We start from the raw sequence: 26,593 nt of genomic DNA, 5'->3' as shown, positions 1-26,593 counted from the left end.
GTCTTAAATTGATGACTACTTTTCTAATTGTAACTGTTCATTCTCGTATTGTGGTCGTAACATTTTAGTCGCCTCTTGCTGAAAGTGTTCGATATTTTTTTCTTCACATTGATGATGAAGTTCCCGGTTTTCCTTTTAATATACAATCAATCTGTCTTATGTGCACAACCGTTCATATATATGTATATTACATATGTCCTCGGTTCATGACTGTTTTGTTATATCTGTTCGAAGTGATATTATTGTGCATAAGGGCAGTCGTTATGGAGAGGCGAAGAGATTTGCCCGGCGTAGATTAGCTTCAATTGTTTCGTCATTTCAGACTTCAGACTAAAGAGTACAACAACAAAATATCAGCATTATTGTTATTATAATTGTTACTCTTCTGTTTCATATTTAATGTTGCGACATGTTCTGCGATCGTATAATAAGATACAGAACAAGATAGTATAAGACTTCAAAATCGGTGCCTGCTAAGAATATTTGGTAAATGGGAAACATCAATTTGGCGTCACAGGTGTGTCGTTTGGAAACTGCGCTGTTAGCAAAAACTACCACGTTTCTACAGTTTGAAGGCAGATTCAATAAATTCAAAAATCTGAAGGAAAGTTATTATGCAAACTGCATAGATGGTCTCGATCATGAGCAGTAACGGGAACTCGATAGCGGTTTTTTTTTTCAGGATTCTTACAGATGTTTCTTGTATAAATACGGAATAATTTGCAATTTCATATGAAGTGAACGTAAGACACAATGCCCAAAACAAAAGGTTGCAATATTTCGGAAGACACTGACGTAAGTATCCGAAAATCCTTTCGTTAAGGCCTAAGGCCACATTGCGCACGCCGAAAGGAGAAAATCTCAAATTCTTGGGTGCGGTTTCCGCAAGGTCGATTCAATTAGGTGCGGCATCCAGAGCATTCTCGCACGTCCTGTTCGTTACTGCTGAATGCAGAAGTACGCCTCTGTTCTGTTTAAACGGTTGTTTGCATTACAAACGAACAAAAAATATGTAGAAAATGTTGCGTGCTTAGAGCGAACTGTAATGGCGCATCTACGCAGTTGCGTAGCAGGTGGGGGATATTTTCTGTTGACCCTTTGTAATAGAGGTCGTAGCTCGCACACTTGCAGCAGTATTCTCTGTTCCACCGACGTACCATGAACTCGCTATGAATACGCAATCAGCTGGGATAGTTACCGATTTACAGAGTACGACGTTGCACGGAAAACGCGATTCAACCAATCCAACAAATGAAAATACGACACCAAGGTGCTCCTTCGTAGAACATAAAAAACAAACAGTACAATAAAAACTTACGGGGTAGGCACAAGTACGGAACGGAAAATTTGGATTAAAAATGCATTAAGTTTGTCTTAGCGACACCTGAAACTATACAGCCGTAGACTTATGTAGCAATGCTTTACTTTTTATTTCTACTATTATTTGACAACCCCTTTACTCACACTTTCATTACAATCATTGAATGCCCTGCCAAGAAATAAAAGCTTAATTGAAGAAATAAAAGAAAAGTATTTGATTAAAATCCACGGTGAAAGACGACTCTGCCATCCCAATACAGGATCTCTTTGGAACGAACAGTTTAATGACTACTGAATATGGACTGAGAGTAAACCAATTAAAGACAGAATTAATGAGGAGGAGAAGACGTAAAATATAAACTTAACATCAAAATAGGGGAGCAAGTAATAAATGTAGTACAGGAATATTGCTGGATTAGAAGCGAAATAACGCAAGACGGACAGAGCAAAGAAAGTATGACAAGCAAACTAGCAAAGGCAAAGGAAGCATACCTTGTCAAAGAAGTCTAGTACTATTGCTTTTAAAGAATGCGGCTAAGCAATGCTACATCTGTACTTCACGAAATTTCACTGCTACGCTGTGACCAGATGAAAAGCACTCCGAGTAATAATACAATACTGTTCAATTAGAAAATATCCTGTACAATCGGAAAGCCGATGTTGAACAAAGTAAGCAACCAGGAACGGCGATAATGTTGTATCCTGTTTTGTGTCCATACGTGGTCATTCCTGCACCATCTGACGTTTACAGATAGAAAAATGCTTAATGTTTTCACTGATGTAGGTGACATTTCTTAGACGGTGATAAGCTGACGCAAATGTACCGCAAAAAAAACGGTGACTGTGGTTCTTAAAAGTGGTGTTTCAACTTCTAAACGTGTCAGACATCCAACAGGCAATAAGGAGGTAGCGAGTTGGGACGGCATGTCGCTAGTAAATGGTTCAGCCTTCGTATCATGTACGGGAAATAAGGTGTAAGCGCTAGGAGGCAATCTGGCGGCATGAGTGCATATCGATCAGGCCGTGTTGACAAACATTCAGCCCCTTCTGAAGCCATACCGTACCATAACCCTAGAGTACCAAAAATTTACGATCGTTGCTGGTACCAACTCGTGGTATCCGCCAATGTGGTATTGTCAATATGTGGTGTAAAACAGGACTTTTTTTTTTACTTATTTTGTATGTGACATACCACTGGAGACCTTATCATCGTAATTTACTAGTGTTTAAACTATAAATTATGACTTTATTTGAATAAAACAAGGTGTAGTAAAAATTACGATGATTTAGTAACAATGTAAAATTTTCCTTCGTTTAGTGTTCGAGGGTTAATATGCCCAGAATTGGACTTACTGACTTGATACGCCACGTGCTACAAATGTAACATCGTCTAACGTACACATGTAGCTTTATTTTTGAAATGTCAAAGGTGAATTTTCCTACAAAAGATAATAATGAAATTCTCGTTTTAGAAATTAGGAAATGCTGAAGTAGAATGCATAATAGATTTGACTCAGATAATTTTGACAAAAAGTAGACCTCAAAAAGATCGAAACACAATTTTATTAAAAAAAACATCACTGGTCATGTAAAATATATTATGTGTACAGTAAAATTTGGAGAGAAAAATTATCCAGCTCGGAATGTATCCGTATATTGTCAAAATATTGACAACCTATTTAGGTTTACAATGTTCTTGAAATGTACACGATGACATTGCAGTAAAAAATGAAAATCATGCCGTTCTGGCTGCATGAAAATTGGCTGCGTGTTAACATACACTACGTTACTTTACATCCGCACTTGGGTGATTGAAAATTGCGAAGCGTATTTACGATAGACAAGTTTCACTGTTGGTACTCAAGGCGCATCACTGTTCTGAAAGAAAAAAATTTGACATTACACTTGCAAACATCTGTTGGTCGTTATTTCTTTACATCCGTCTGATATGCCGGTTCGTATGACCGGTGAATGTGCAAGAAACTTTGAATTTGAGTAAAATATTGTGATGGTATACGTTGCTCAAATACGGACCAGTTATCAACGTAGGGGACTGACGACAGCGCCAATGCAATTACTGTAATGTCAAAGAAATATTAACCACAAATCCAAACTATTAGACAAATTAACAAGTAGTACATGCTCCTAATCCAACTTTTACAGACGTACATTTTTTTTTTAAATTTAATCACATACAAATGTTTGTAGCTGTAATATATTCAGATCACTGACAATGATATTAAAAATGAAATACGTCTGAAAAATATGCATCGCAACTTTCTGACGAGGACGTCACAATATCGTGCCATATACCAAATTAAAATTAGAAATCCAAAACCAAAAATTATCAAGTAGAAAGCTTCGTTTGCTTGTGACACAGTGGCCGTTGTAATTAAAATTCAGAGGTTTAAAATACTGCTCGTCACTATTTTAATCAAATAATACGCTACCTACGGCAGTTTATCTGTGCTTTAATTATATTTTACTCGATCGGATTATTAACAAGGGGAACTTTCGCTATAAATTTATCTGAAAGTAGTTTTAATCACACCAATAATAACAGCAACAACAAAAAATCAAGAGAGTTGGACAGGAAAATGAGAGAAGTAGATGTATAGTGAGAGAGTGAAATACAGAAAGAGTGTCTGACAAAGAGCGAGAGAACGGAAGCAAAAGAGACGAAAAACACTGTGTGTACTCACCTTTTATTTGTACGCAGCTGAGCACGAAACAGCGGTCGTCGCTATAGTCTGATTGTTGGCGCGATTGTCGAATTAGCCGGATAGGGCCGTGGTCGGACTGGAACCGCAAGAAGTCCACACAACCAACTCAGTCCAGGCCGTCAGGAATGCAGAGGAGGAACGCGGTAAGGCTAGGGTAAGGTGTCCCAGTGTCTCTCTCCGACCACCTGTTGTCTTCGCGTAGGCGCTGGCAGCAAGCGGTCGGTAATGGACAGCTAGCGACGGCAACAACGGGCGACGCCTCGGGACGTCAAGCGTCGCGCACGCTTAGGCACTGTGTCGGAAGGGTAGGGGGCTAGAGAGTGGGGGAGGGGTTACTGGGGTGGGAGAGGTAGCGGAAGTGCGTGCTACGGAGGGAGGCGGGCTGTTGTGGCACAACTGGGCGACCTCCCGAAAATGGCGGCTGTAGGCTAGGGTCGCCTGTCGATGCGTCGGCGTCGGTTGCTGAAGCAGCACTGGCAGCAACAATGGAACCCGGCGGCGCAGGGGCAGGCAGGCATCATTCCAGGCGCGGAGCAAGGGGGTGTTTGGCACCGCGGGTGCGGTGCGGGAACGGTGCGAAAACACGCTCACTCGTAAACAAACGCGGCCCACGGTAAGCACACAGCAGCCTCGGCGCGACGCGCGATCCTCGCTTGTTTTTCCTCTCTGTCGGAGCGACGTGTACGGAGAGGCGGACTGGCGCGAACGGGGCACGCGCGCGCCCGAACCGGGTCTTATATACCGGCTAAAAATAGCCGCATAACGTCACTCCGAGCGCGCCCATTGGCCGCACGGCGTGCAATGATGTAATCCGGAGACGGCGTGGTGGGGGTGGAGCGCGCTTGGAGGCCGTGGCGGCGTCGGCGGGCGGCTGTGTGTAGCCTGCAGGACTGTATCCGTGTCTAGGAAGAGGGGGGTGGGGGGGGGGAGGGAGGGATGAGGAGACAACACACTAACGCCCGGAGACTTGGCGCGCGTAGAACTGCTCTGTTGTGCTGCTGCGCTGCGGCTGTATTCGCACCAGCGCCTCTGTGTACGTGTGTGTGTGTGTGTGTGTGTGTGTGTGTGTGTGTGAGCGCTCACGGCCGCACGCCTTTCATGAGCAAGCATACGTCAGGCTTGACTCCTCAACAAACCACAGGATGCCGAAGCTCCGTTTTACAAGGGAATTTTACGCACTAAGGCGCTTCGACTTTCTTCATAACATCCAAAGTGTGATTAAAAAGTAAGGAATTTCTTTTGTAATTTCGCCTGGATTTCCAACTTTCTGGTACACGTATACCTGATGGACGTTTGCGTTTTGAGCTGTTTTGAACGTTTATTTTTACTGTTGGCAGTCGAAAAGATTACACGTGTTTTCGAGTGCTTGGAGAGTTTTTACTTTCGAAACAGCTCGGTCAAAGAATTTGCATTAAATTTTGCTCGAAAAATAGAAGAAAGTGCTGCACCGTACTCCAAATGTTGACTGGAGTTTTGGTGAATCTACTATGGGTAAGACAAGAATTCATGAGTGGTTCCAAAGAGGGTCGAGATATTTTTATTGTCAGCAGTCGAAAAGATTACAGGTGTTTTCGAGTGCTTGGAGAGTTTTTACTTTCGAAACAGCTCGGTCAAAGAATTTGCATTAAATTTTGCTCGAAAAATAGAAGAAAGTGCTGCACCGTACTCCAAATGTTGACTGGAGTTTTGGTGAATCTACTATGGGTAAGACAAGAATTCATGAGTGGTTCCAAAGAGGGTTGAGAAGACGTTGAAGACGACGACCGCCCAGGGCACCTTAGCACATCAGTTACTGACGAACGTGTGGCAGAACTAAAGAAAAATGATTCTGGAAAATCGCCGAATCACCATCAATGAGCTGAAATTTAAAAGAGCCTTGGGCGACCTGAGCTCAAATGTGGTAGAACGGATACGTAACATTCCATCGGAATTTATAAAATCATTGGGGAGAAGTTGCGACCAAAGAACAATTCAAATACTTCTGTAGAATCTATCAAACTGGCGACGCAAAATCCGACTTTCTGGACAATATCATCCACACAATTCCGTACGTAGCTGGGGCGGGTAAGAGCGAAAACCATTGCACAGTCAGCTTAACAGCACACGCGTCCAAGATGCTGACAAGAATAATATACAGAAGAATGGAAAAGAAAATTGGGGACCATCAGTTTGGCTTTAGGAAAGGTAAAGGCACCACAGAGGCAGTTCTCACGTTGCGTTTGATAGTGGAAGCAAGGCTGGAAAAGAAAAAACATGTTCATAGCATTCGTCTACCGTGAAAAAGCGTTCGACAATGTAATGTGAGCAAATTGTTCGATATTCTGAAAAAGACGGAAGTAAGCTATAGGAAAGGCGGGTAATGTACGATATGTACAAAAGTCAAGAGGGAACGATAAAACTGTAAGATCAAAAACGAAGTGCTTGAGTAGAGAAGGGCGAAAGACAGGAATGTAGTCTTTTGTTCCTACTATTCAATCTGTACATCGAAGAAGAAATGATGGTAATAAAAAGAAGGTTCAGAGGTGGCATTAACAATCAGGGTGAATGAATATCAATGACAAGATTCGCTGATTACATTGCCATCCTCATTGAATGCGAAGAAGAATTACAGGATCAGTGGGAAGGGATGAAGAATGAGTCAAGAATACGGATTGAGAGTAATCCGGAAAAAGACGAAAGTAATGAGACGTAGCACAAATGAGAACAGCGAGAAACTTAACATCAAACTTGGAGATCACTTAGTAGACGAAGTTAAGAGAGATGTAATCGATTTCGGTCCAAAAAATCGATTTTTCAAAAATATTATTTTCTTGATCTATACAGTTTAATCTATGTTGTGTGTGAATTTTATCGTGATAGCAGCTTTAGAGATGACTTTAAATTGTTAAGCTGATTAACTCTGCCCTGGCGGTCACTCCCGCCTTTTCCGACATGTGGGAAACTGCTTGCTTCTGCGGAATTTTTGTGTGTGAAGACTATTTTCTTTCGATATCTCTGGCTGACATCTATATCTCTAGCTGACACCTATATCTTTGCCTGAAAACTTTCTTGCATGTGGTTTATTAACATATTAGTAGTTGGAAAGTTGAATTCGCAAACCTTTACGTGGAAGTCAAGATTTATGCATAATGGGTGGTGGAAAAACTGTGTTTATGAAACGGAGGTTTCATGGAAATCGGTTTACCAACAAAAAAGAGGAAGCAGCTCGAAATGAAGAACATAAGCTCTCAGCTTCAGCATCAAACTTGGGAGAGGAGAATTGTACAGGAGCGCGAATGATGTTGATATGGATTCAGACTTATTGATTTAGAGCTTCTCTGCCAGGCTATAAAGTTTTCATGTTCATGTGTTAGCTGTAAAAATACGGAATGCATGATTGTTGTTGAAGAAAGAAGAGTGGGGATAGCTTGTGATTTTAAATTAATTTGTAATTCGTGTGGCTATGAATTTTCATTTTCCTCCTCTAAAATAATTGACACTGGTACCTATGAAATCAGTTTTAGATTAGCATATTCTCTGAGATGCCTTGGACAGGGCAGGGAAAGAGGCAATTTATTGTGTGGTTTTCTGAACATGCCTCCATCTTGTGCAAGGTTTGAAAAAATAAAGAAAGAAATGTCTGATGCTGTATGCAATACTTCCAAAGTTTGCATGAGGAAAGCAGTGGAGGAATTGGTGGAAATAAACCAAAAAGAAATAGATCCTGCGGTAGATATTCATGGCAGTGAATCTCCTACAAATGTTACTGACCTGTGTGTGTCTGTGGACGGGACCTGAATGAAAAGGGGTCACATATCTCTGTATAGATGTATTGGTATTGACTCAGGTAAAGTATTAGATGTAGAAATTATGTCTAAATACTGCCACCAGTGTGCAACGAAGAAAATGTTCAACAATGAAGACAGTGAGAAACTATGGCAAGAAAAACATGCAGTGGCCTACTCTAAAAATTATGGTGGCTCAAGTGGGGGCATAGAGGCTGCTGCCGTTGTGATCTGAGGCTCAGTATGGTGTTATATATACTAAATACCTTGGGGACTCCTCTTCGTTCAAAGCTGTGACAGATAAAAATCCGTTCAATAAAACAATAGGAAATTTGGAACGCGTTGGCCACATCCAAAAGAGGCTTGGTGGTAGGCTTCGTCGCTTGCTGAAAGAGAAGAAAGGTGAAGTACTTGAGGATGGAAAACCACTAGGAGGAAAAGGTAGGCTACTCTGAAAGAAATTGATTCTCTTCGGTTATTTCATGGGAGAGCTATCAGGAAAAACACACATAATTTAGAGGCAATGAGACGTGCTGTGTGGGCAATTTTTTTTTCCACAAACTATCCACTGACCATACACAAATGCACAAATGTGTACGAAATACGATTGGTGTAAGTTTAGCAACAGACGTGAGACGTATTCACATAAACACTCATTACCAGAACCTGTTATGAATGCAATTAAGCCCACATTCAGGTTTCTTGCAAATCCTGATTCATTGAGGAAGTGGCTTCACGGAAAGACACAAAATGCAAATGAAAGCCTCAGTAATTTAATTTGGATTAGATGCTCAAAAAGGACATGCTGTGGACTTTAAGTACTCAAAATAGGCCTCTATGATGCAATAATGGAAATAATGACAGAAGTGCTGAAGAGAGTTGGTATATATCTTGGTCCGTTTAGACGAAAAGCAGGACCAAGAAAGCTAACAGATCAGTGTCTTACCTGCAAATACAGGTCAGGCAGATTCGAAGAGGAGAGAAGAGAAACCTGGAGGATGGGGAGTGCCAGTATCGAGGATTTTAAAACTGAGGTAAGCTTCTTACATGAAGAAGTAGGAGAAGAAAATCTTTGAACTTCATTTTCTCTGTTTTATATTTTTTACGTTATTAAAAGCCTTTTCTCAAAAGGTATATGCGCTAATGCTATGAAATTTTCAGGAACTGTTCGCAACGTATTGCTGTCTCCCTGGAACTAAAAACTACACGATCCTGGAATTACATTCTGATTTTTAGGTGATTGTATGTAGAAAAAAAGTTAATTTGTATGTACAAAATGATAAACTCTGTTAATGATACAATTTCTACCATAAATTAATAACTGTAGTTCAGTGGTCTTATAACCTTCTCCCCCCCCCCCCCCCCCCCCCCCAAGAACCATACACCTTGCCGTTGGTGGGGAGGCTTGCGTGTCTCAGCGATACAGATGGCCGTACGTACGTCCAACCACAACGGAGGGGTATCTGTTGAGAGGCCAGACAAACGTGTGGTTCCTGAAGAGGGGCACCAGCCTTTTCAGTAGTTGCAGGGGCAACAGTCTGGATGATTGACTGATCTGGCCTTGTAACGCTAACCAAAACGACCTTGCTGTGCTGGTACTGCGAACGGCTGAAAGCAAGGGGAAATTACAGCCGTAATTTTTCCCGAGGGCATGTAGCTTTACTGTATGGTTAAATGATGAGGGCGTCCTCTTGGGAAAAATATTCCGGAGGTAAAATAGTCCCCCATTCGGATCTCTGGGCGGGGACTACTCAAGAGGACGTCGTTATCAGGAGAAAGAAAATTGGCGTTCTACGGATCGGAGCGTGGAATGTCAGATCCCTTAATCGAGCAGGTAGGTTACAAAATTTAAAAAGGGAAATGGATAGGTTAAAGTTAGATATAGTGGGAATTAGTGAAGTTCGGTGGCAGGAGGAACAAGACTTTTGGTCAGGTGAATACAGGGTTATAAATACAAAATCAAATAGGGGTAATACTGGAGTAGGTTTAATAATGAATAAGAAAATAGCAGTACGGGTAAGCTACTACAAACAGCATAGTGAACGCATTTTAGTGGCCAAGATAGACACGAAGCCCACGCCTACTTCAGTAGTACAAGTTTATATGCCAACTAGCTCTGCAGATGACAAAGAAATTGAAGAAATGTATGATGAAATAAAAGAAATTATTCAGATAGTGAAGGGAGACGAAAATTTAATAGTCATGGGTGACTGGAATTCGGTAGTAGGAAAAGGGAGAGAAGGAAACGTAGTAGGTGAATATGGATTGGGGCTAAGAAATGAAAGAGGAAGACGCCTGATAGAATTCTGCACAGAGCACAACTTAATCATAGCTAACACTTGGTTCAAGAATCATAAAGAAGGTTGTGTACATGGAGGAAGCCTGGAGATACTGACAGGTTTCAGATAGATTACATAAAGGTAAGACAGAGATTTAGGAACCAGGTCTTAAATTGTAAGAGATTTCCAGGGGCAGATGTGGACTCTGACCACAATCTATTGGTTATGAACTGTAGATTAAAACTGGAGAAACTGCAAAAAGGTGGGAATATGAGATGGGACCTGGATACACTGAAAGAACCAGAGGTTGTACAGAGTTTCAGGGAGAGCATAAGGGAACAATTGACAGGAATGGGGGAAAGAAAAACACAGTAGAAGAAGAATGGGTAGCTTTGAGGGATGAAGTAGTGAAGGCAGCAGATGACCTAGTAGGTAAAAAGACGAGGGCTAGTAGAAATCCTTGGGTAACAGAAGAAATACTGAATTTAATTGATGAAAGGAGAAAATATAAAATTGCAGTAAATGAAGCGGGCAAAAAGGAATACAAACGTCTTAAAAACGAGATCGGCAGGAAATGCAAAATGGCTAAGCAGGGATGGCTAGAGGACAAATGTAAGGTTGTAGAGGCTTATATCACTAGGGGTAAGATAGATACTGCCTACAGGAAAATTAAAGAGACCTTTGGAGAAAGAGAACCACTTGTATGAATATCAAGAGCTCAGATGGAAACCCAGTTCTAAGCAAAGAAGGGAAAGCAGAAAGGTGGAAGGAGTATATAGAGGGCCTATACAAGGGCAATGTACTTGAGGACAATATTATGGAAATGGAAGAGGATGTGGAGAGCCAGTCCTGACAAAACTTTACCATCTGGTGAGCAAGATGTATGAGACAGGCGAAATACCCTCAGACTTCAAGAAGAATATAATAATTCCAATCCCAAAGAAAGCAGGTGCTGACAGATGTGAAAATTACCGAACAATCAGTTTAATAAGTCACGGATGCAAAATACTAACGCGTATTCTCTGCAGACGAATGGAAAAACTGGTAGAAGCTGACCTCGGGGTAGATCAGTTTGGATTCCGTAGAAGTATTGGAACACGTGAGGCAATACTGACCGTACGACTTATCTTAGAAGCTAGATTAAGGAAAGGCAAACCTACATTTCTAGCATTTGTAGACTTAGAGAAAGCTTTTGACAATGTTGACTGGAATACTCTCTTTCAAATTCTGAAGGTGGCAGGGGTAAAATACAGGGAGCGAAAGGCTATTTACAATTTGTACAGAAACCAGATGGCAGTTATAAGAGTCGAGGGGCACGAAAGGGAAGCAGTGGTTGGGAAGGGAGTGAGACAGGGCTGTAGCCTCTCCCCGATGTTATTCAATCTGTATATTGAGCAAGCAGTGAAGGAAACAAAAGAAAAATTCGAAGTAGGTATTAAAATCCATGGAGAAGAAATAAAAACTTTTAAGGTTCGCCGATGACATTGTAATTCTGTCGGAGACACCAAAGGACTTGGAAGAGCAGTTGAACGGAATGGACAGTGTCATGAAAGGTGGGCATAGGATGAACATCAACAAAAGCAAAACGAGGATAATGGAATGTAGTCGAATTAAGTCGGGTGATGCTGAGGGAATTAGATTAGGAAATGAGACACTTAAAGTAGTAAAGGAGTTTTGGTATTTGGGGAGCAAAATAACGATGATCGAAGTAGAGAGGATATAAAATGTAGACTGGTAATGGCAAGGAAAGGATTTCTGAAGAAGAGAAATTTGTTAACATCGAGTATTGATTTAAGTGTCAGGAAGTGGTTTCTGAAAGTAATTGTATGGAGCGTAGCCATGTATGGAAGTGAAACATGGACGATAAGTAGTTTGGACAAGAAGAGAATAGAAGCTTTCGAAATGTGGTGCTACAGAAGAATGCTGAAGATTAGATGGGTAGATCATATAACTAATGAGGAGGTATTGAACAGGATTGGGGAGAATAGACGTTTGTGGCACAACTTGACTAGAAGAAGGTATCGGTTGGTAGGACATGTTCTGAGGCATCAAGGGATCACCAATTTAGCATTGGAGGCCAGCGTGGAGGGTAAAAATCGTAGAGGGAGACCAAGAGATGAACACACTAAACAGATTCAGAAGGATGTAGGTTGCAGTAGGTACTGGGAGATGAAGAAGCTTGCACAGGAAAGAGTAGAATGGAGAGCTGCATCAAACCAGTCTCAGGACTGAAGACCATAACAACAACATAACCTTCTCAGGACACTACTATAAAATGTTGATATTAATTGCATGTTTAGAATTTGAGCTATAGCTTTTTATAAAAAAGGCAATCAAAAATTAAAAAAAATTCTGCAAAATGTTAATCCAGCATATTTTATTATATTCTTCTGTTAAAACACATCTCTTTTGCTTTACACATGCAAAATTTTAGGTTTGTACATTAATAAATATGGCTGTATCGATTTTTTAAGCCGGCCGGGGTGGCCGAGCGGTTCTAGGCGCTACAGTCTGGAACCGCGCGACCGCTACGGTCGCGGGTTTGATTCCTGCCTCGGGCATGGATGTGTGTGATGTCCTTACGTTAGTTAGGTTTAAGTAGTTCTAAGTTCTAGGGGACTGATGACCTCAGAAATTAAGTCCCATAGTGCTCAGAGCCATTTGAACCTTTTTGATTATTTTTTAAAGAAATGTTTACATTTTCCATTACATCGCCCTTAAACAATTCTGCTACCTTGGTCGCAAAGTCACCTATTACTGACGAAGCGAGGAGGATGTAAAGGCAAGCTTGCCACACGGAAAGAGGCATTCCTGGCCAAGATAAGTCTACTGGTATCGAACATAGGTCTTAATCTGAGGAAGAAATTTCTGATAATGTACGTTCGGAGCACAGCACTTTATGGTATTGAAATATGCACTGTGGGAAAACCGGCAGAGAAGAGAATCGAAGCATTTGAGATGTGGCCCTACATAAGAATCTTGAGAATTCGGTGGACTAATAAGACCACTCCACAGAATCGGCGACCAAAGGAACGTGCAGAAAACGCTGATAAGAAGAAGCGACGCGATATGGGCAATCTGTTAAGACATCAGGAGGTAACTTCCATGGTTATACAGGGAGCTGTAGAGGGTGAGAACTGTAGACAGCGATTGGGACACGTCCAGCAAACAATTATGGACGTAAGGAGCAAGTGCTATTCTGAGACGAACAGGCTGGCACCGGAGAAAAATCCGTTGCGGGCTGCATTCAGAGGACTCAACACTCTCCTCCCCCCCCCCCTACCCACCCCCCCTCCCCCACAAACATCCGTGATAGTAAGGGGAATCTAGCCCGGCACCTCCGCATAACAGCCGGACACACTACCTACTGAGCTTAGGAGGCCGTTATTTTCTCATCATAGCCTGGTACGATGTTAGCTAGGATTAAGAAAGGACCCATTCGACATAAAACACGATTTACTCTCAGAATATGCCAAAACGAGTAGACGACACTAAAATGGAACACAGGATACCTAATGATACTCTGCTGTAAAAATCTTACTGCTAACACTGCTAGTACACATTTGCAATACCCCCAGTTCAGCAGATATTGATAGTTATATGTCTAAGTTAACAATAAAATGTTCGTCGTATATCCTGTCAGAATTTCTTCAAAAGTTGCGCATAGAGAGTTGAATATTTGTGCAGCTCTAAGAGTACCGTCTGGACCCAACAGGAGAACAGTTTACAAGAAGCTGTATATTCCAGCAAACGGGATTGAGACACAGACACAAAGGAGGTATGTAGTGACGTACAGTGGATGGGCGTTTTGCACATCGAACTCACTACGCCAAAATGGAATATCACACGGAGAAAAATGCCCTAGAAAATGGGAATCATTTCACGAAACGCGTCGCGTTAAATGCAAATAAAAGAAACCCGTAACTGTTAGCGGAATACTTATTTATAAACAATTCCATCACTGAGTGAGTTTGATGCAGTTAATGATGATGTATGCTCTTCGTCGATTATGACAGACATTTTAGAGAACGTCCAGAGCTCAGAAGACGGCATCGAATGTAAACGACGAAGACGAATTTGACAATGGAATCAACAATGCAGTTGCTTTTCCCACTTGTAACTGAAATGGGGGAATCGGGAATACTACATTGAATAATTTGTCGAAAATCTGATGATCAACAGGATATCACCAATAACAAGGAACAGATTTTTCCAAAAATCAATAATATACTGTGTAAACTTTAAATGTGCCCGCGACAGTAAAGTATAGCGGAAAGTTTACTTATTGAATTGTAATAAAATTGGAAGTATTAAAGGGTAAAGCAATCAGTCGCAAACAATGACTATTTCATATCCAGATTTTAGTGATTGTGTGGTCATCGTCAGTGCAGTAAATGTAACTTAAAACATTAATACGACTTGTACATGCACGTGATACAACTGGACTATTCATCTCAAAGGTTGAGTGAATTGTCGAGCATATTGCAGGATTTAGGTTGGAGATGGCGGGTTGGGAATGTCTGTATTGTACAAGATGTAAAGAGCCTCAGGTCACACCTGCAGTCTGGTGAAAGGTGTGAGAGGAGGTGTGGTTGATTGTGGGACGGTGGTGAAGGGAGAATGCTATAAGGTGGACATGGTTAACTAAGAGTGGATATGGTTGTAGCTTGAAGAGCAATACAGATTGCCATACCCAGTCAAAGGCTTTTTGGATATCAAGGGAGATGAGTTGATGAGTTGATGGGAGATTAGGTGGGTAAGGAAAAAAGTTGGTCGTCAGTGGAATAGTTGGGAAGAAAGCCGCATTGGGTGTTGGGAATGGGTAGGTGAGATGCACAGTGCTGGTGGGTTGGTGTGGTAAGAATGGTTTCAAAGAATTTTCTGAAAACTGACTTGAGGGTGACTTGTCATGTTTCAGGAAGAGGAGGGCTTTGGAAGTTTTCCACTGTTCTGTGTAATACACAATCTGTGTGGAGGATGATATTATAAACGATGGCAAAGGTTTCGTGTAAGGCTCGGCAAGGGCTTCGTGTGAGGCGCTGGCACATTCCTTGAGGTGGTGGTATCGTGACCAAGTGCAGTGTTTCGCTTTTTAGCGTGTGTTACTGGCGTGTTTTCTCCCGTTCGTGGAGTGCTGTGTAAACACTGGAAGTTTGAAATGAGAGAACTGTGTTGGTGCATTAGTAACGTAAGGGTCCCTCGAGTAATCAAAGTTGGGATGATGTGGGATGGTGGGATGCGAAGTCGTTGGCTTCGGTGAGATTATTAGGAAGTGGTCTGTTGTTTCTGGAGAGACTATTGACTGCTTTCCAACACTTTGTACAGTTTATCGATGTTTCGTTTAGTTCATTGCATGTCATGTACCATTTGCAACATCATGCACCTTGTAGGTTACTGCAGACATGCCAGTGGAGCTGTTGGTGGCATGAGAGTGTGTCCTGGGGTACGACACAGGGGATTCTTGGTGCACGGCAACAGCACCTGGAGGGGAACAGGACGGTCACGGAAGATAGTTCGGTGTGGGATATGACTGGAAACTGAGTTTAAGATGTTGTTTTGAGGGAAGTCAGTCTTAAGTCTGAAATCATCAGGAGTTTGAAGGTTAGAAATATGGCTTCCGATTCTGGTACGGACTTGGGCATGGCATACATTCCGCTCGGCTGGCATAATCTGCCGCAGTGAGATGGGTTTAGTGCACACTGTGAGATATGGAGGAGAACAGGTAGGTGATCCCTCCCAGTTGGATTTAGGACTTGTACTGTGGTGCAGGAGAAATAACGGCATCGGGGTAGTACGTCAGGATGGATGTGGACAGGGATGTGGATATCATTGCCATTTAGGATGCTGGTAAACTGAGGCCACCGTTTTTCTTCGGCAGGTGTGTGGGAGTATGTGATAAAGATGTATACTATGTAAGTTAGGAAAGCGCAGCATGCGATAGATTGTGGCAAGGGTTCGGGTGAGTTTTGGTGGAAAGATGGTGAGGATGAAGTGCTCAGGAGGATCATTTAGGAGTGAGCGGGACGTAGAAGTGATATTTCGGAGATGGCCACTCCGCCACCGGCAGTAGGAGTGGGTCAGGAATCAGGTGACTATAGTTTAACAATATTGCTTCTGTGCGATTATTTCTTGGGATCATATTTAACTGTCATCGAAAAATGCTTGCATTTTAAACTGTGCGAACGGAGTATTCCATTTGCTCTCGTAAGGGACTGTTGTGAGCATGTGTTATAAGGATATGTTAAGCATGTGGTCAAATGAATAATATAGTTTCCCTTACTGGTAATACCCTTTGCAATCGAAATATCATTTGGCTCACACTGTCTTGTACCCACGGAAACGACAAACAAGTCTCAGGAACTAATAACAGGGAGAAGCTTCACGAGCATTACTAGGATAAAGCTACTAGCCAGGCAGGCAGTACTGAGCACCAGAACACGGCAACAGGTTTACTTGCTTCCAGTCACGTGTAAGCCAGGGCGCCATGGAGACGCCACGTGCCCTTAAGAAATAACACCGTCAGCCGGAAATTTCAGAGCGAGAGTAAGAGAGTGGCAAAGAAGAGAGTCTCTGAAAGGGACACAAATACGTCATGAAGAACCTATAGCAAGTGCAGGACACGCATTTGCAACGAACACCTCCGTTCTTCCACCCAATTTCTGAAAAAAAACCGGCCCTTCAACAGAACGCCAAGCGAGAGACTGGGAAGGGGGAAGGGGCGGGGTGGGTGTGGGCTTTGGCAAATTGATTAAAACTCGGATGCGGACGCTCCGGAGAGAGAGTGACGGCTGTCAGAGCAGAGGTCCTGCTGGAAGTGGACAGACAGCAGCACTGTCAGGAACAGCCGGAGTTGTTAGCCGAGCGGGGGTGAGCAGAGTTACCTGCAATAATTGGGAACAGTAGACGGAGTTGTAGCTGGGTAGCTTAGGGTTCCTCCATGTCGTATCGTGGGTGCAGCCGCAGTTGGTACTGCCACGTTTCTTTGGTAAACGGAACGATAATAGTTAGTCACCGGCTCTGTGTAAAAGACTTCGTCTTCCGCAGCTACAACTCATTTTAAGCTAATGTATACAAGGGTCAGGGCTTTCTCTGCATACAGTCGGAAGTTGTAAAACACTCAATGTTCGTCAATCAGTACTAATTCTAATCCTTACTTTTTAATAAGGAAATTTTAGCAACATAGTCAGGAGCACAATGTCTCATTTATTATGACTCTTTGATATATACTCATCTGTAATATGACGACTGGTTTGTAAGACCGGATAATAGCATTTTGACAATGTTACGTCATTTAGGGATTTGGATATTTCGTGACATGTTTTCAAATTATGTAAAGACCTCATGTTCCTCGTATTATGCCCTGCATTATATGATCTCTATGTGATAATAACTTTCAGTTCAACTTGCACTTTAGAATTGTTATAATACCGAAACAATCATTTTGTGAAATAAACGAATAGTAATTTACAATCAAATAGGGGAAATTTCTTTAAAAAAAACTGTGCAATTAGTTCCTTTCGTAGCTCACACACTGACAGAGAAACGTAAAACAAAAAAAATAGTGTATAACAATGAAATTTCGAGAATACATTTGTCTAGATAATATATGTAAGCGATTAGTATTGAAAGATCGCAGGTTAACATAAGCGCGAGATAAGCCATTGAAAATGTGAAATATTTGTTCGTTAATAATCCGTGTAACCGCCAGATTGTGGAACTGAAGCGCTGTGGACGGGCGGTTCTAGGCGCTTCAGTCCGGATCCGCGCTGCTGATACGGTCGCAGGTCGAATCCTCCCTCGGGAATGGATGTGTGTGATGTCTTTAGGTTAGTTAGGTTTAAGTAGTTGTAAGTTGATGACCTCCGATGTTAAGTCCCGTAGTGGTTGGAGCCATTTTTTAAGCGTGGGAACGTGCATGCATTGTGTTGCACAGGTTTGTGGGATGGAGTTCTATGCCTGTTGCAGTTGCTCGGTCGATACAACTTCGAATAATGCTGATTGTGGATGACGTTGGAGCTGCCGACCAATGATGTCTCATATGTGCTCGACTGGAGACAGCTCTGGTCATCGAGGAAACCAGGGCAACATGTCGACACTGTTTAGAGCATGTTGGGTTACAACAGCAGTAAGTGGGCGCGCGTTATTCTGTTGGAAAACGCCTCGTCGGATTCTGTTCGTGAATGGTTCAAATGGCTCTCAGCACCATGGGACTTAACATCTGAGGTCCACTAGAACTTAGAACTATTTAAACCTAACTAACCTAAGGACATCACACACATCCATGCCCGACACAGATTCGAACCTGCGACCGTAACGGTCGCCCGGTTCCAGACTGAACTGTTCGTGAATGGTACAACAGCTCGAATAACCAGACTGACGTACAAATTTGGAGTCCGGATGTGTGGAGTAACCACAAGAATGCTCCTACTGTGACAAGAAATGCACCGCACACCATAACTCCAGGTGTAAGTAATGGAAATTTGTGGTAAAATCTTATGGGACCAAACTGCTGAGGTCATCGGTCCCTAAGCTTACACACTACTAAATCTAACTTGACTTAAGCTGTGGACAACACACACAGCCATGCCCGAGGGAGGACTCGAACCTCCGACGACGGGGGGGAGCCGCACGGACAGTAACAAGACACCTCAGACCGCGCGGCTACCCGGCGCGGCTAAGCTGTTGTAAGTAGGCTGTTCAGGTTTTTATGTCGGCAACGCCACGTAGCGCTCTGTATGAAAATCACTGACTGTGTGCTGTGTCAAGTCTGTGACTGATTTGCATTGTTGGAATATTTGTTATTGTAGTGTTAGGCAGTTGGATGTGAACAGTGCATAGCGTTGCGCAGTTGGAGGTGAGCCGCCAGCAGTGGTGCATGTGGGGAGAGAGATGGCGGAATTTTGAGAGCGGACGATCTGGACGTGTGTCCATCAGAGACAGTAAATTTGTAAGACTGGATATCATGAACTGATATATATATATATATGATGACTTTTGAACATTATTAAGGTAAATACATTGTTTGTTCTCTATCAAAATGTTTCATTTGCTGACTATGCCTATCAGTAGTTAGTGCCTTCAGTAGTTTGAATCTTTTATTTAGCTGGCAGTAGCGGCTCTCGCTGTATTGCAGTAGTTCGAGTAACGAAGATTTTTGTGAGGTAAGTGATTCATGAAAGGTATAGGTTATTGTTAGTCAGGGCCATTCTTTTGTAGGGATTTTTGAAAGTCAGATTGCGTTGCGCTAAAAATATTGTGTGTCAGTTTAGTGTTGATCGGAATAAGTAAAGAGAGTAATGTCTGAGTACGTTCAGTTCTGCTCAGGTGTTTGAAAATCAAATAATGTAAGATGTTTATCAGCACAGCAATTCCTAAATTTTTCTAAGGCGACGTTTTAAAACTTTCCGCCTTCCTAGATCCCCAGAAGGCTTAGACACTGAACCAGAGTGTCAACTACTAACCGAGATAACGATCATGTTGAGTACTTCGCATATATGTCACTATCCCTGGTAATATTTGACTGACAGAATCCAGCCGAGATAAACGGACAGTCTAAGGTGCTTTTGTTTTTTAAGCTGCATAGCAATAGACGAAAATGCATAGAAATGAATGCGTATGATCTGCGACTACTGAAGTACACTGCGGTGACGAAAACCATGGTATTATCGGTTATACAAGGTATTAAAGGGCAGTGCGAATTGCGGAACTGAAATTTGTTGGTTGGTTGGTTGGTTTGGGGAAGGAGACCAGACAACGTGGTCATCGGTCTCATGGGATTAGGGAAGGATGGGGAAGGAAGTCGGCCGTGCCCTTTCAGAGGAACCATCCCGGCATTTGCTTGGAGCGATTTAGGGAAATCACGGAAAACCTAAATCAGGATGGCCGGACGCGGGATTGAACCGTCGTCCTTCCGAATGCGAGTCCAGTGTGCTAACCACTGCTCCACCTCGCTCGGTCTGAAATTTGTGCTCAGGTTATCCGTGTGAAAAGGTTTCCCACGTAATTGTGTCCGCATGACGGGAACTACCAGACTTTGATCGCGCAATGGTAGGTGAAGCAAGACGCGCGAAACATTCCACTTCGGAACTCGTTAGGGAATTCATTATTACGAAGTCCATAGTCTCATGAGTGTGCAGAGAATACTGAATTTCAGGAATTACCTCTCACTATCTTAAATGTGTTTTCTTATAGGACAAGTATCCAAGGAGTTCCACCCAATAATATCCAAACAGCAGACTCTGTACACAGTTTATTAAATGGCCAATAATAAACTCTTTTAAATAACAACAAATTCATATAACTTACAAAACTTAACAAATGGTTAAAGAGTGAGATTTAAGAACAATAATGGCGGCTTGCCACCATAAAATCAAGAGCCTTTTACAATAGTGCTTTTAGAGTTTATCCAAAAGACAAAATCCAATAAGTTAACTTGGCATTACAATTTAAAATGATTTATATAAAAAAATTTGAGATAAATAATGGCGCTTGGCACCATGAAATGAAAGAAGCGCAACACACAACCAATAAATATAATAACAAAATAATAATTTGATACAACCGAAGGGCGAGGGCAACTCCCAACGCAATCACAGACGAGCGAGCTGTCAACACTTCGGAGCCTTCCCACTAGAAACGGTCCCCGAAATTAACCGCTGAGAGCTCCCCGGCATGCCTCCCACAACTGCCCATCACTTACGCACCTTGGTTATGTTCTAACACATCGACTGCCAAATGTACCATACATGAACGCAACTCCGGGCAGGACTCCAGTTGAGCAAAGAAATTAGTACCAACAAATATCGTAACGAGCCACACACACAGCAAAATGTTCCAACAACACCGTCCCACATTAGAAAGTTCAGAAACCGCTGCTGGAGCTTCCAGGGGAAAATCTGAAGAGCAAACCGAGCCCACACCCTAACCTGGCATACGACTCCAAAATTCAGCAACTAGTTATCTCTGGGCCAGAGTATCACAGGACCCCACCGGACATCCACATCAGATAGGCACGAAGAACAAGTACGCCGACTCCAATTAATCACCACCGCATGGCCACCACAGCGGCGAGTCGCCTCCGCCCCAGGCCACTCTGCTCATGTTGCGAGGCACAACCACCTTAGCGCTAGTCACTAGCAGGTCTGGCAGAGCGAACTCCACGTTCCGTGCAGTACCCGGAAAACCGACTACCCTCTCGCTTTCCGCCGGCCACCGCAAACACACGCCAGCGACGTCATAGCAGATCCCCACCGGAGCGCCACCCGCACCAGGACAGCCAACTATAATCGATTACAGTGCGCGCCCTGAACAAGATCACAGGATAGCGACGCGCGCCCGATCACTATCGACAACGCAGTCCGTAGAATTTTCAGAGCTAATACACGAGCAACAGTGAGCGACACAACCGTAGAAACGAATGTGGGACGTACGACGAACGCATTCCTTAGGGCAGCGCGTCGAACTTTGGCGTTAATGGGTTATAGCAGCAGACGATCGACGCGAGTGCCTTTATTAACAACTGATCAGTTCGACCCTAGACGACTGGAAAACCGTGGCCTGGTCTCATGAGTCCCGATGTCAGTTCGTAAGGGCTGATGGTGGGATTCGGGTGTGGCGCAGATCCCACGAAGCCGTGGATCCAAGTTGTCAACAAGGCAATGTGCAAGCTGCTGGTGGTTCCATGATGGGGTGCGCTGTGTTTACATGGAACGGACTGCGCACACTGGTCCAACTGAACCTATCATTGACTGGATATGATCGTGTTCGGCTACTTGCATGCCATCTGCAGCCATTCGTGGACTCCATGTTCCGATACAACGATGGAATTTTTGTGGGTGACAATGCAGCGTGTCATTCACCGGGCCACAGTTCTTCACGACTGGTCTGAAGAACAAAAATGGTTCAAATGGCTCTGAGCACTATGGGACTTAACATCTGAGGTCATCAGTCCCCTAGAACTCAGAACTACTTAAACCTAACTAACCTAAGGACATCACACACATCCATTCCTGAGGAAGGATTCGAACCTGCGACCGTAGCGGTCACGCGTTTCCACACTGAAGCGCCTAGAACCGCACGGCCACACCGGCCGGCGGTCTGAAGAACATTCTCGACAGGTCGAGCGAATAATTCGGCCAACCAGATGGTGAGACATGAATCCCATCGCACACGTATGGGACGTAATCGAGAGACCAGTTGGTGCACAAGGACCTGCGCCGGCAACACTTTCGCAATTATGGACGAGTATAGAGGCAGCACGGCTCAATATTCCTGCAGCGCACTTCCAACAACTTGTTGGGTACATGCCACATCGAGTGCCGGGCAAAAGGAGGTCCTGCAAGATATTCGGAGGTGCCCACCTCACTGTGCGATGTTGAATAGTTTAATTACCGCAGCATCAAATTATGTGCCATAAACAGTTCCTTTTTACACAGTATCCGCTTAGTGTAAAACTCAAAAGTAAGGGATAAAAAATGTTGTACCAAAGAATGAATTAAGTATATGTTACTGTAAAACAAGATTCGAGAAACCTTATTAACACTTTTCACAAATGAAAGTTGAGCTGCGTCCTTCAACAAGTGTACGGGTTTCGTGGGTCCAGAGGGAGCACAACTAGCGCTAAAGCCACTGCTCTTCTGGCCTCAAATCTGAATATTTTGTTTTCCCCGTACGTATACTCTCTGTCTTCATCCTTGTCTAGGGTTGGGTCTCGTGCTGTTCGCTCTGCCTGCTTTCCGCTTTTCCTTCGTTTCCTTCCCTTTCTGTTATTGCCGCTGCTAGCTCTTATAAGGACTTGCTCTGAGTTTCGCGGTGGAGCCCTTCTTTCGGGAGCTGCTGTTACGTTTTTCCCCCACACAAAGTGCCCAGGAGCCACTGCCGAGATGCCCAGTTTCCCTGCATTGACCCAGTTACACGTAAACTGTATAGTCTCTAATAGCACGGTCGAACCTTCTATGACTAAAATAGGATTATGTAGTCAAGATATGACAAAACACAATGTCATTAAAAAGACGTACGTCACATTACCTCTCTACAGTAAACACACAAACTGACCGCTTACCATAGATCAGGATAACTAAAAACCACAAAAATCGCAGTAACTTTGAGCGGCGGCACAGTAAACAGGTTAGTGTTCGTTGGGTGAGTGGAGCCTCCCGCACCCTGACAGTTCCTTACGGCCCACTTTGCCCACCGAGGCCACTTCGCTGTGCTCTCCCCATGTTGTACTGGACGGAACTGCTCCACCGGGGAAAAACGTAACAGAGTACCTGCTAAAGTAGCCTCTTTAGATCCTAAAAAATGGTGGACTAGGATTAACTGATATATCGGATAAAGCCTCTGCTCTTTCTATCAAAAGGCAAGTTAATTTAATAAGAGACTCGCGAGAAAGCATAACCAGCCAACTTTTCGAGATCATTAAACCTCCAAGCCTGCTTCCCCCGATTGACGTGCAGCACGTGAGGATTTTCTATGCTGAGTTTAGTTATGTCAGTGTCGAATTCAGGCTGTCCCGACACTTAACATCGAGAGCCATAATGCGGGAACGAAAGAAAAGCGAAGGAAGAAACAGAATAGAACGACAGTTTCCAAACATTGAGTGGACTGAGATTTGGAAAAACATTAGTTCTAATGCGCTCACGTCTAATATAAAAACGTCATGGTACAAGACAGTTAATAACATAGTTAGCACCAATGAAAGACTGCACGCAATCGGACTCTGTGAAACAAATTTATGTCAACAATGCCATCTAGTTGACACAGTAATTCATAGATATACTTGCAGTGGTCACATGAATAGTTGGAAGTGGATCCGGGAGCAAATAGCTCTGATTACAAGAACATCCCCTGAGTATATATCGCTGTCATTGATACACAGACCTGAAGCACGCTATTTCCCACAAGCAAAAAATAACGCTGTGTACTGGTTGCTGGGAAATTTTGTTAACTACGTCCTTAACAAATTAGGATCCGATAGCATCATAGAGTTCAAGGTATACATGCTGTGTGAGTTCCACAAAATTAGAAGCTATTCGAATCACAAGAAAAAGTTCGGTAATATGCTAAAAATTGTATTTGAAAGAATGGGCATTGGTTAATATAAAAAAGAAGACTGTGTTGACAGTGATGTATTGTAGTTACCTTAAGGATACTATTTAAGATTTTACAGTATATTTATGATGTGTGCTTTTCTACTTCAGAGAGTAGTTTTTTGAAATTTATAAGCTGATGTACAGAACTTATGTGACACAGAGATTGTGTGTCTAATACTGCCAAACACAAAACATTAAAGGTGCATTATTGGCTTATACTAGAAATTTGGAAATAGACAGTTTTTATAGATATGTCCTTATCGATTGGTTAAAACCATAAGATTCTATCCGATAAATGTAATATTCAATGGCTGGCACATTGCCCTGTTCATTTTTGCAGTGAAAGACTGATTATATAGATCTGATCACTTCAGATACTTAGATTCAATTAATGTCCAGAAAGTGTAGTTGGAAGGCTAGTCAACTTTATTATATATCTCCTTTCCGCCATTCTCAAGTATTTATGTTTAATTTAATTCTTTCTGGTGATTTAGTCAGTAACACAATCTTCTGTTGTCTTTCCTTAAAGTCAGCGCAATTGAAATGATCAAACCGTTTTGTTTAAATAACTTCATGTATGTATAACTTAGTATGTATTTTGAATGTGAAACATTGTTTTTTTTAATAAAGGTTTTATAAAAAAAATCGAAACGAAAGCAACATCGGCTGAGTCGGAAGCAAGCACAAGAGGAGAGCTGATGTTTTCGACATACAGGATGATCCTAATTAAAGTTCCAGTTTCAAAACGCTGTAGAAAAGGACCTCAGTTCAGAATGACGTCAAATTTGAACGGAATACTATCGACGAAGGGGCAGACTTTACGGGAACTTATCCGTTTTAACGAAAATGTTCCCGCTGGATGGCTTCGTAAGCGTAATAACGTGAATGGGCTTTGCTACAACTGAGAAACGACTCGGAATACGACGGCTGTGGGGTGACTTGCATATTAAACCAACAGTACTATGTAATATGCATGACCGTACAAGTTTAGCATTCAACAGCTGTGGCACTGTTAGTTAGATATGCCCCATCTACCACGTCAAGATAGTACCTCATCTAGTAAGAAAGATCGGTTTTTAATTGTTCTGAGTCAGAAAACTGCATAAAAGTAACAATGACATGAGTTTTTAATTGTTCTGAGACCAAAGACTGCATAAAAAGCAACAATAAAATCGATTTTAACTGCCACGAGGCTGGAGTATGACATGTTCAATATGCCGTCCACCGTTTTCTGCCACAGATTGAAACGGAGAAACAGCATGTTCCACAACGGGTCGGAGTGTCTCATAGTTCACATTCATAATGCGGTGCGCAGTGCATGCCTTCCTTTCAGCTACGTTGTAATCGGAGCACTGATTGCAGCATCTTTCAGATAACGCCACAGCCAGAAGCACACAGATTAAGGTCAGGTGATTTGGACGGCCGGGCTGCAGGGAAATGACGGCTGATGATTGTAGCGTTTCCGAAGCGCCTCTGCAGCAGCCGCCTCACGTGCTGTACAGTGAGTACAGAAGGACCGACGATGAGGCCCACACAGGCACGCTGCTCAACTGTTGGAATGACGTCGGTGCCCAAAAGAACCTCATAACGTGACGGCACAGGCAACATCACCCGCCGGACCCTTCTCGTCGGCCATTACGGTCGTACGATAAACGATGGCTTCAGAATGAAGCGGGTGCATTTTCCGTTGTCCGTGATCTGCAATTATGTGTATTGACATGTCCTTCGAGATGGAAATGACATTCATCTGTCCCCAGAATGTTCCATTGCCGGACATTGTCCACATCCGTGCGAGAAGTTCTAGAGTAAACGTTTACTTTACTACCAGGTTAGAAGGAAGTTATTCTCGAACATGTGTCTTTTGTGTGGATAGCAAAATTTTATGCACCGTGCTGACGGGCATTTCCAAAGTTCGGGCAATGCCCCGTGCACCGCGTGTTTGCGCACCACAGCACTATCCGCCCACATCTTCCACTGGCATTGGATCCACTGTTTTCTCCCCTCTTCCACACTGCTCCACCGGCCTTGGCGCAGCCGCTACGCCGGTTCCCTCCAGACCACCGAAGTTAAGCGCTGTCGGGCTCGGCTGACGCTTGTCTGGATCACAGTGTCGGTCCACCGAGCGCTGTTGGGAAGCAGCGTGCACTCAGCCCTTATGACGCCAGTTGAGGAGCTAACTGACTGACAAGTGCCGGCAACGGTCACGAAAACTGACGACGGCCGGGACGGCGGTGCGCTGGCCGCGCCTGCGGGCTGAGGACGAAACGGCAGCCGGTCGCTACCGTCGGGCCTTCCAGGCCTGTTCGGACGGCGTTTGTTTGTTTGCTACACTGCACTTGAAAGGGACCTGCCCTTTAGAATTTCTTAATCAGTTTCTCCAGACTCTTAGCAGACACTTTTCAGCTGCACAACCACTG

General features: G+C 43.2%; 1 protein-coding gene across 1 annotated transcript in view; it reads right to left on the bottom strand.

Annotated features, from left to right (window-relative positions):
- LOC124550811 (activating transcription factor 3) overlaps positions 1–4,739 on the bottom strand; it is a 526,879-nt gene extending 522,140 nt beyond the window's left edge. Inside the window, exon 1 of the mRNA XM_047125538.1 lies at positions 4,023–4,739. The gene's annotated coding sequence lies outside the window, so the exon portion shown is untranslated. The remainder of the gene's footprint in view (positions 1–4,022) is intronic.
- Between the last annotated feature and the right edge of the window lie 21,854 nt (positions 4,740–26,593).

This window comes from Schistocerca americana, chromosome 9, assembly GCF_021461395.2.
Source record: "Schistocerca americana isolate TAMUIC-IGC-003095 chromosome 9, iqSchAmer2.1, whole genome shotgun sequence".
Taxonomy (NCBI): Eukaryota; Metazoa; Arthropoda; class Insecta; order Orthoptera; family Acrididae; genus Schistocerca; species Schistocerca americana.
The sequence above is the reverse complement of the archived record's forward strand: the minus strand, read 5'-3'. Positions and strand labels throughout refer to the sequence as shown.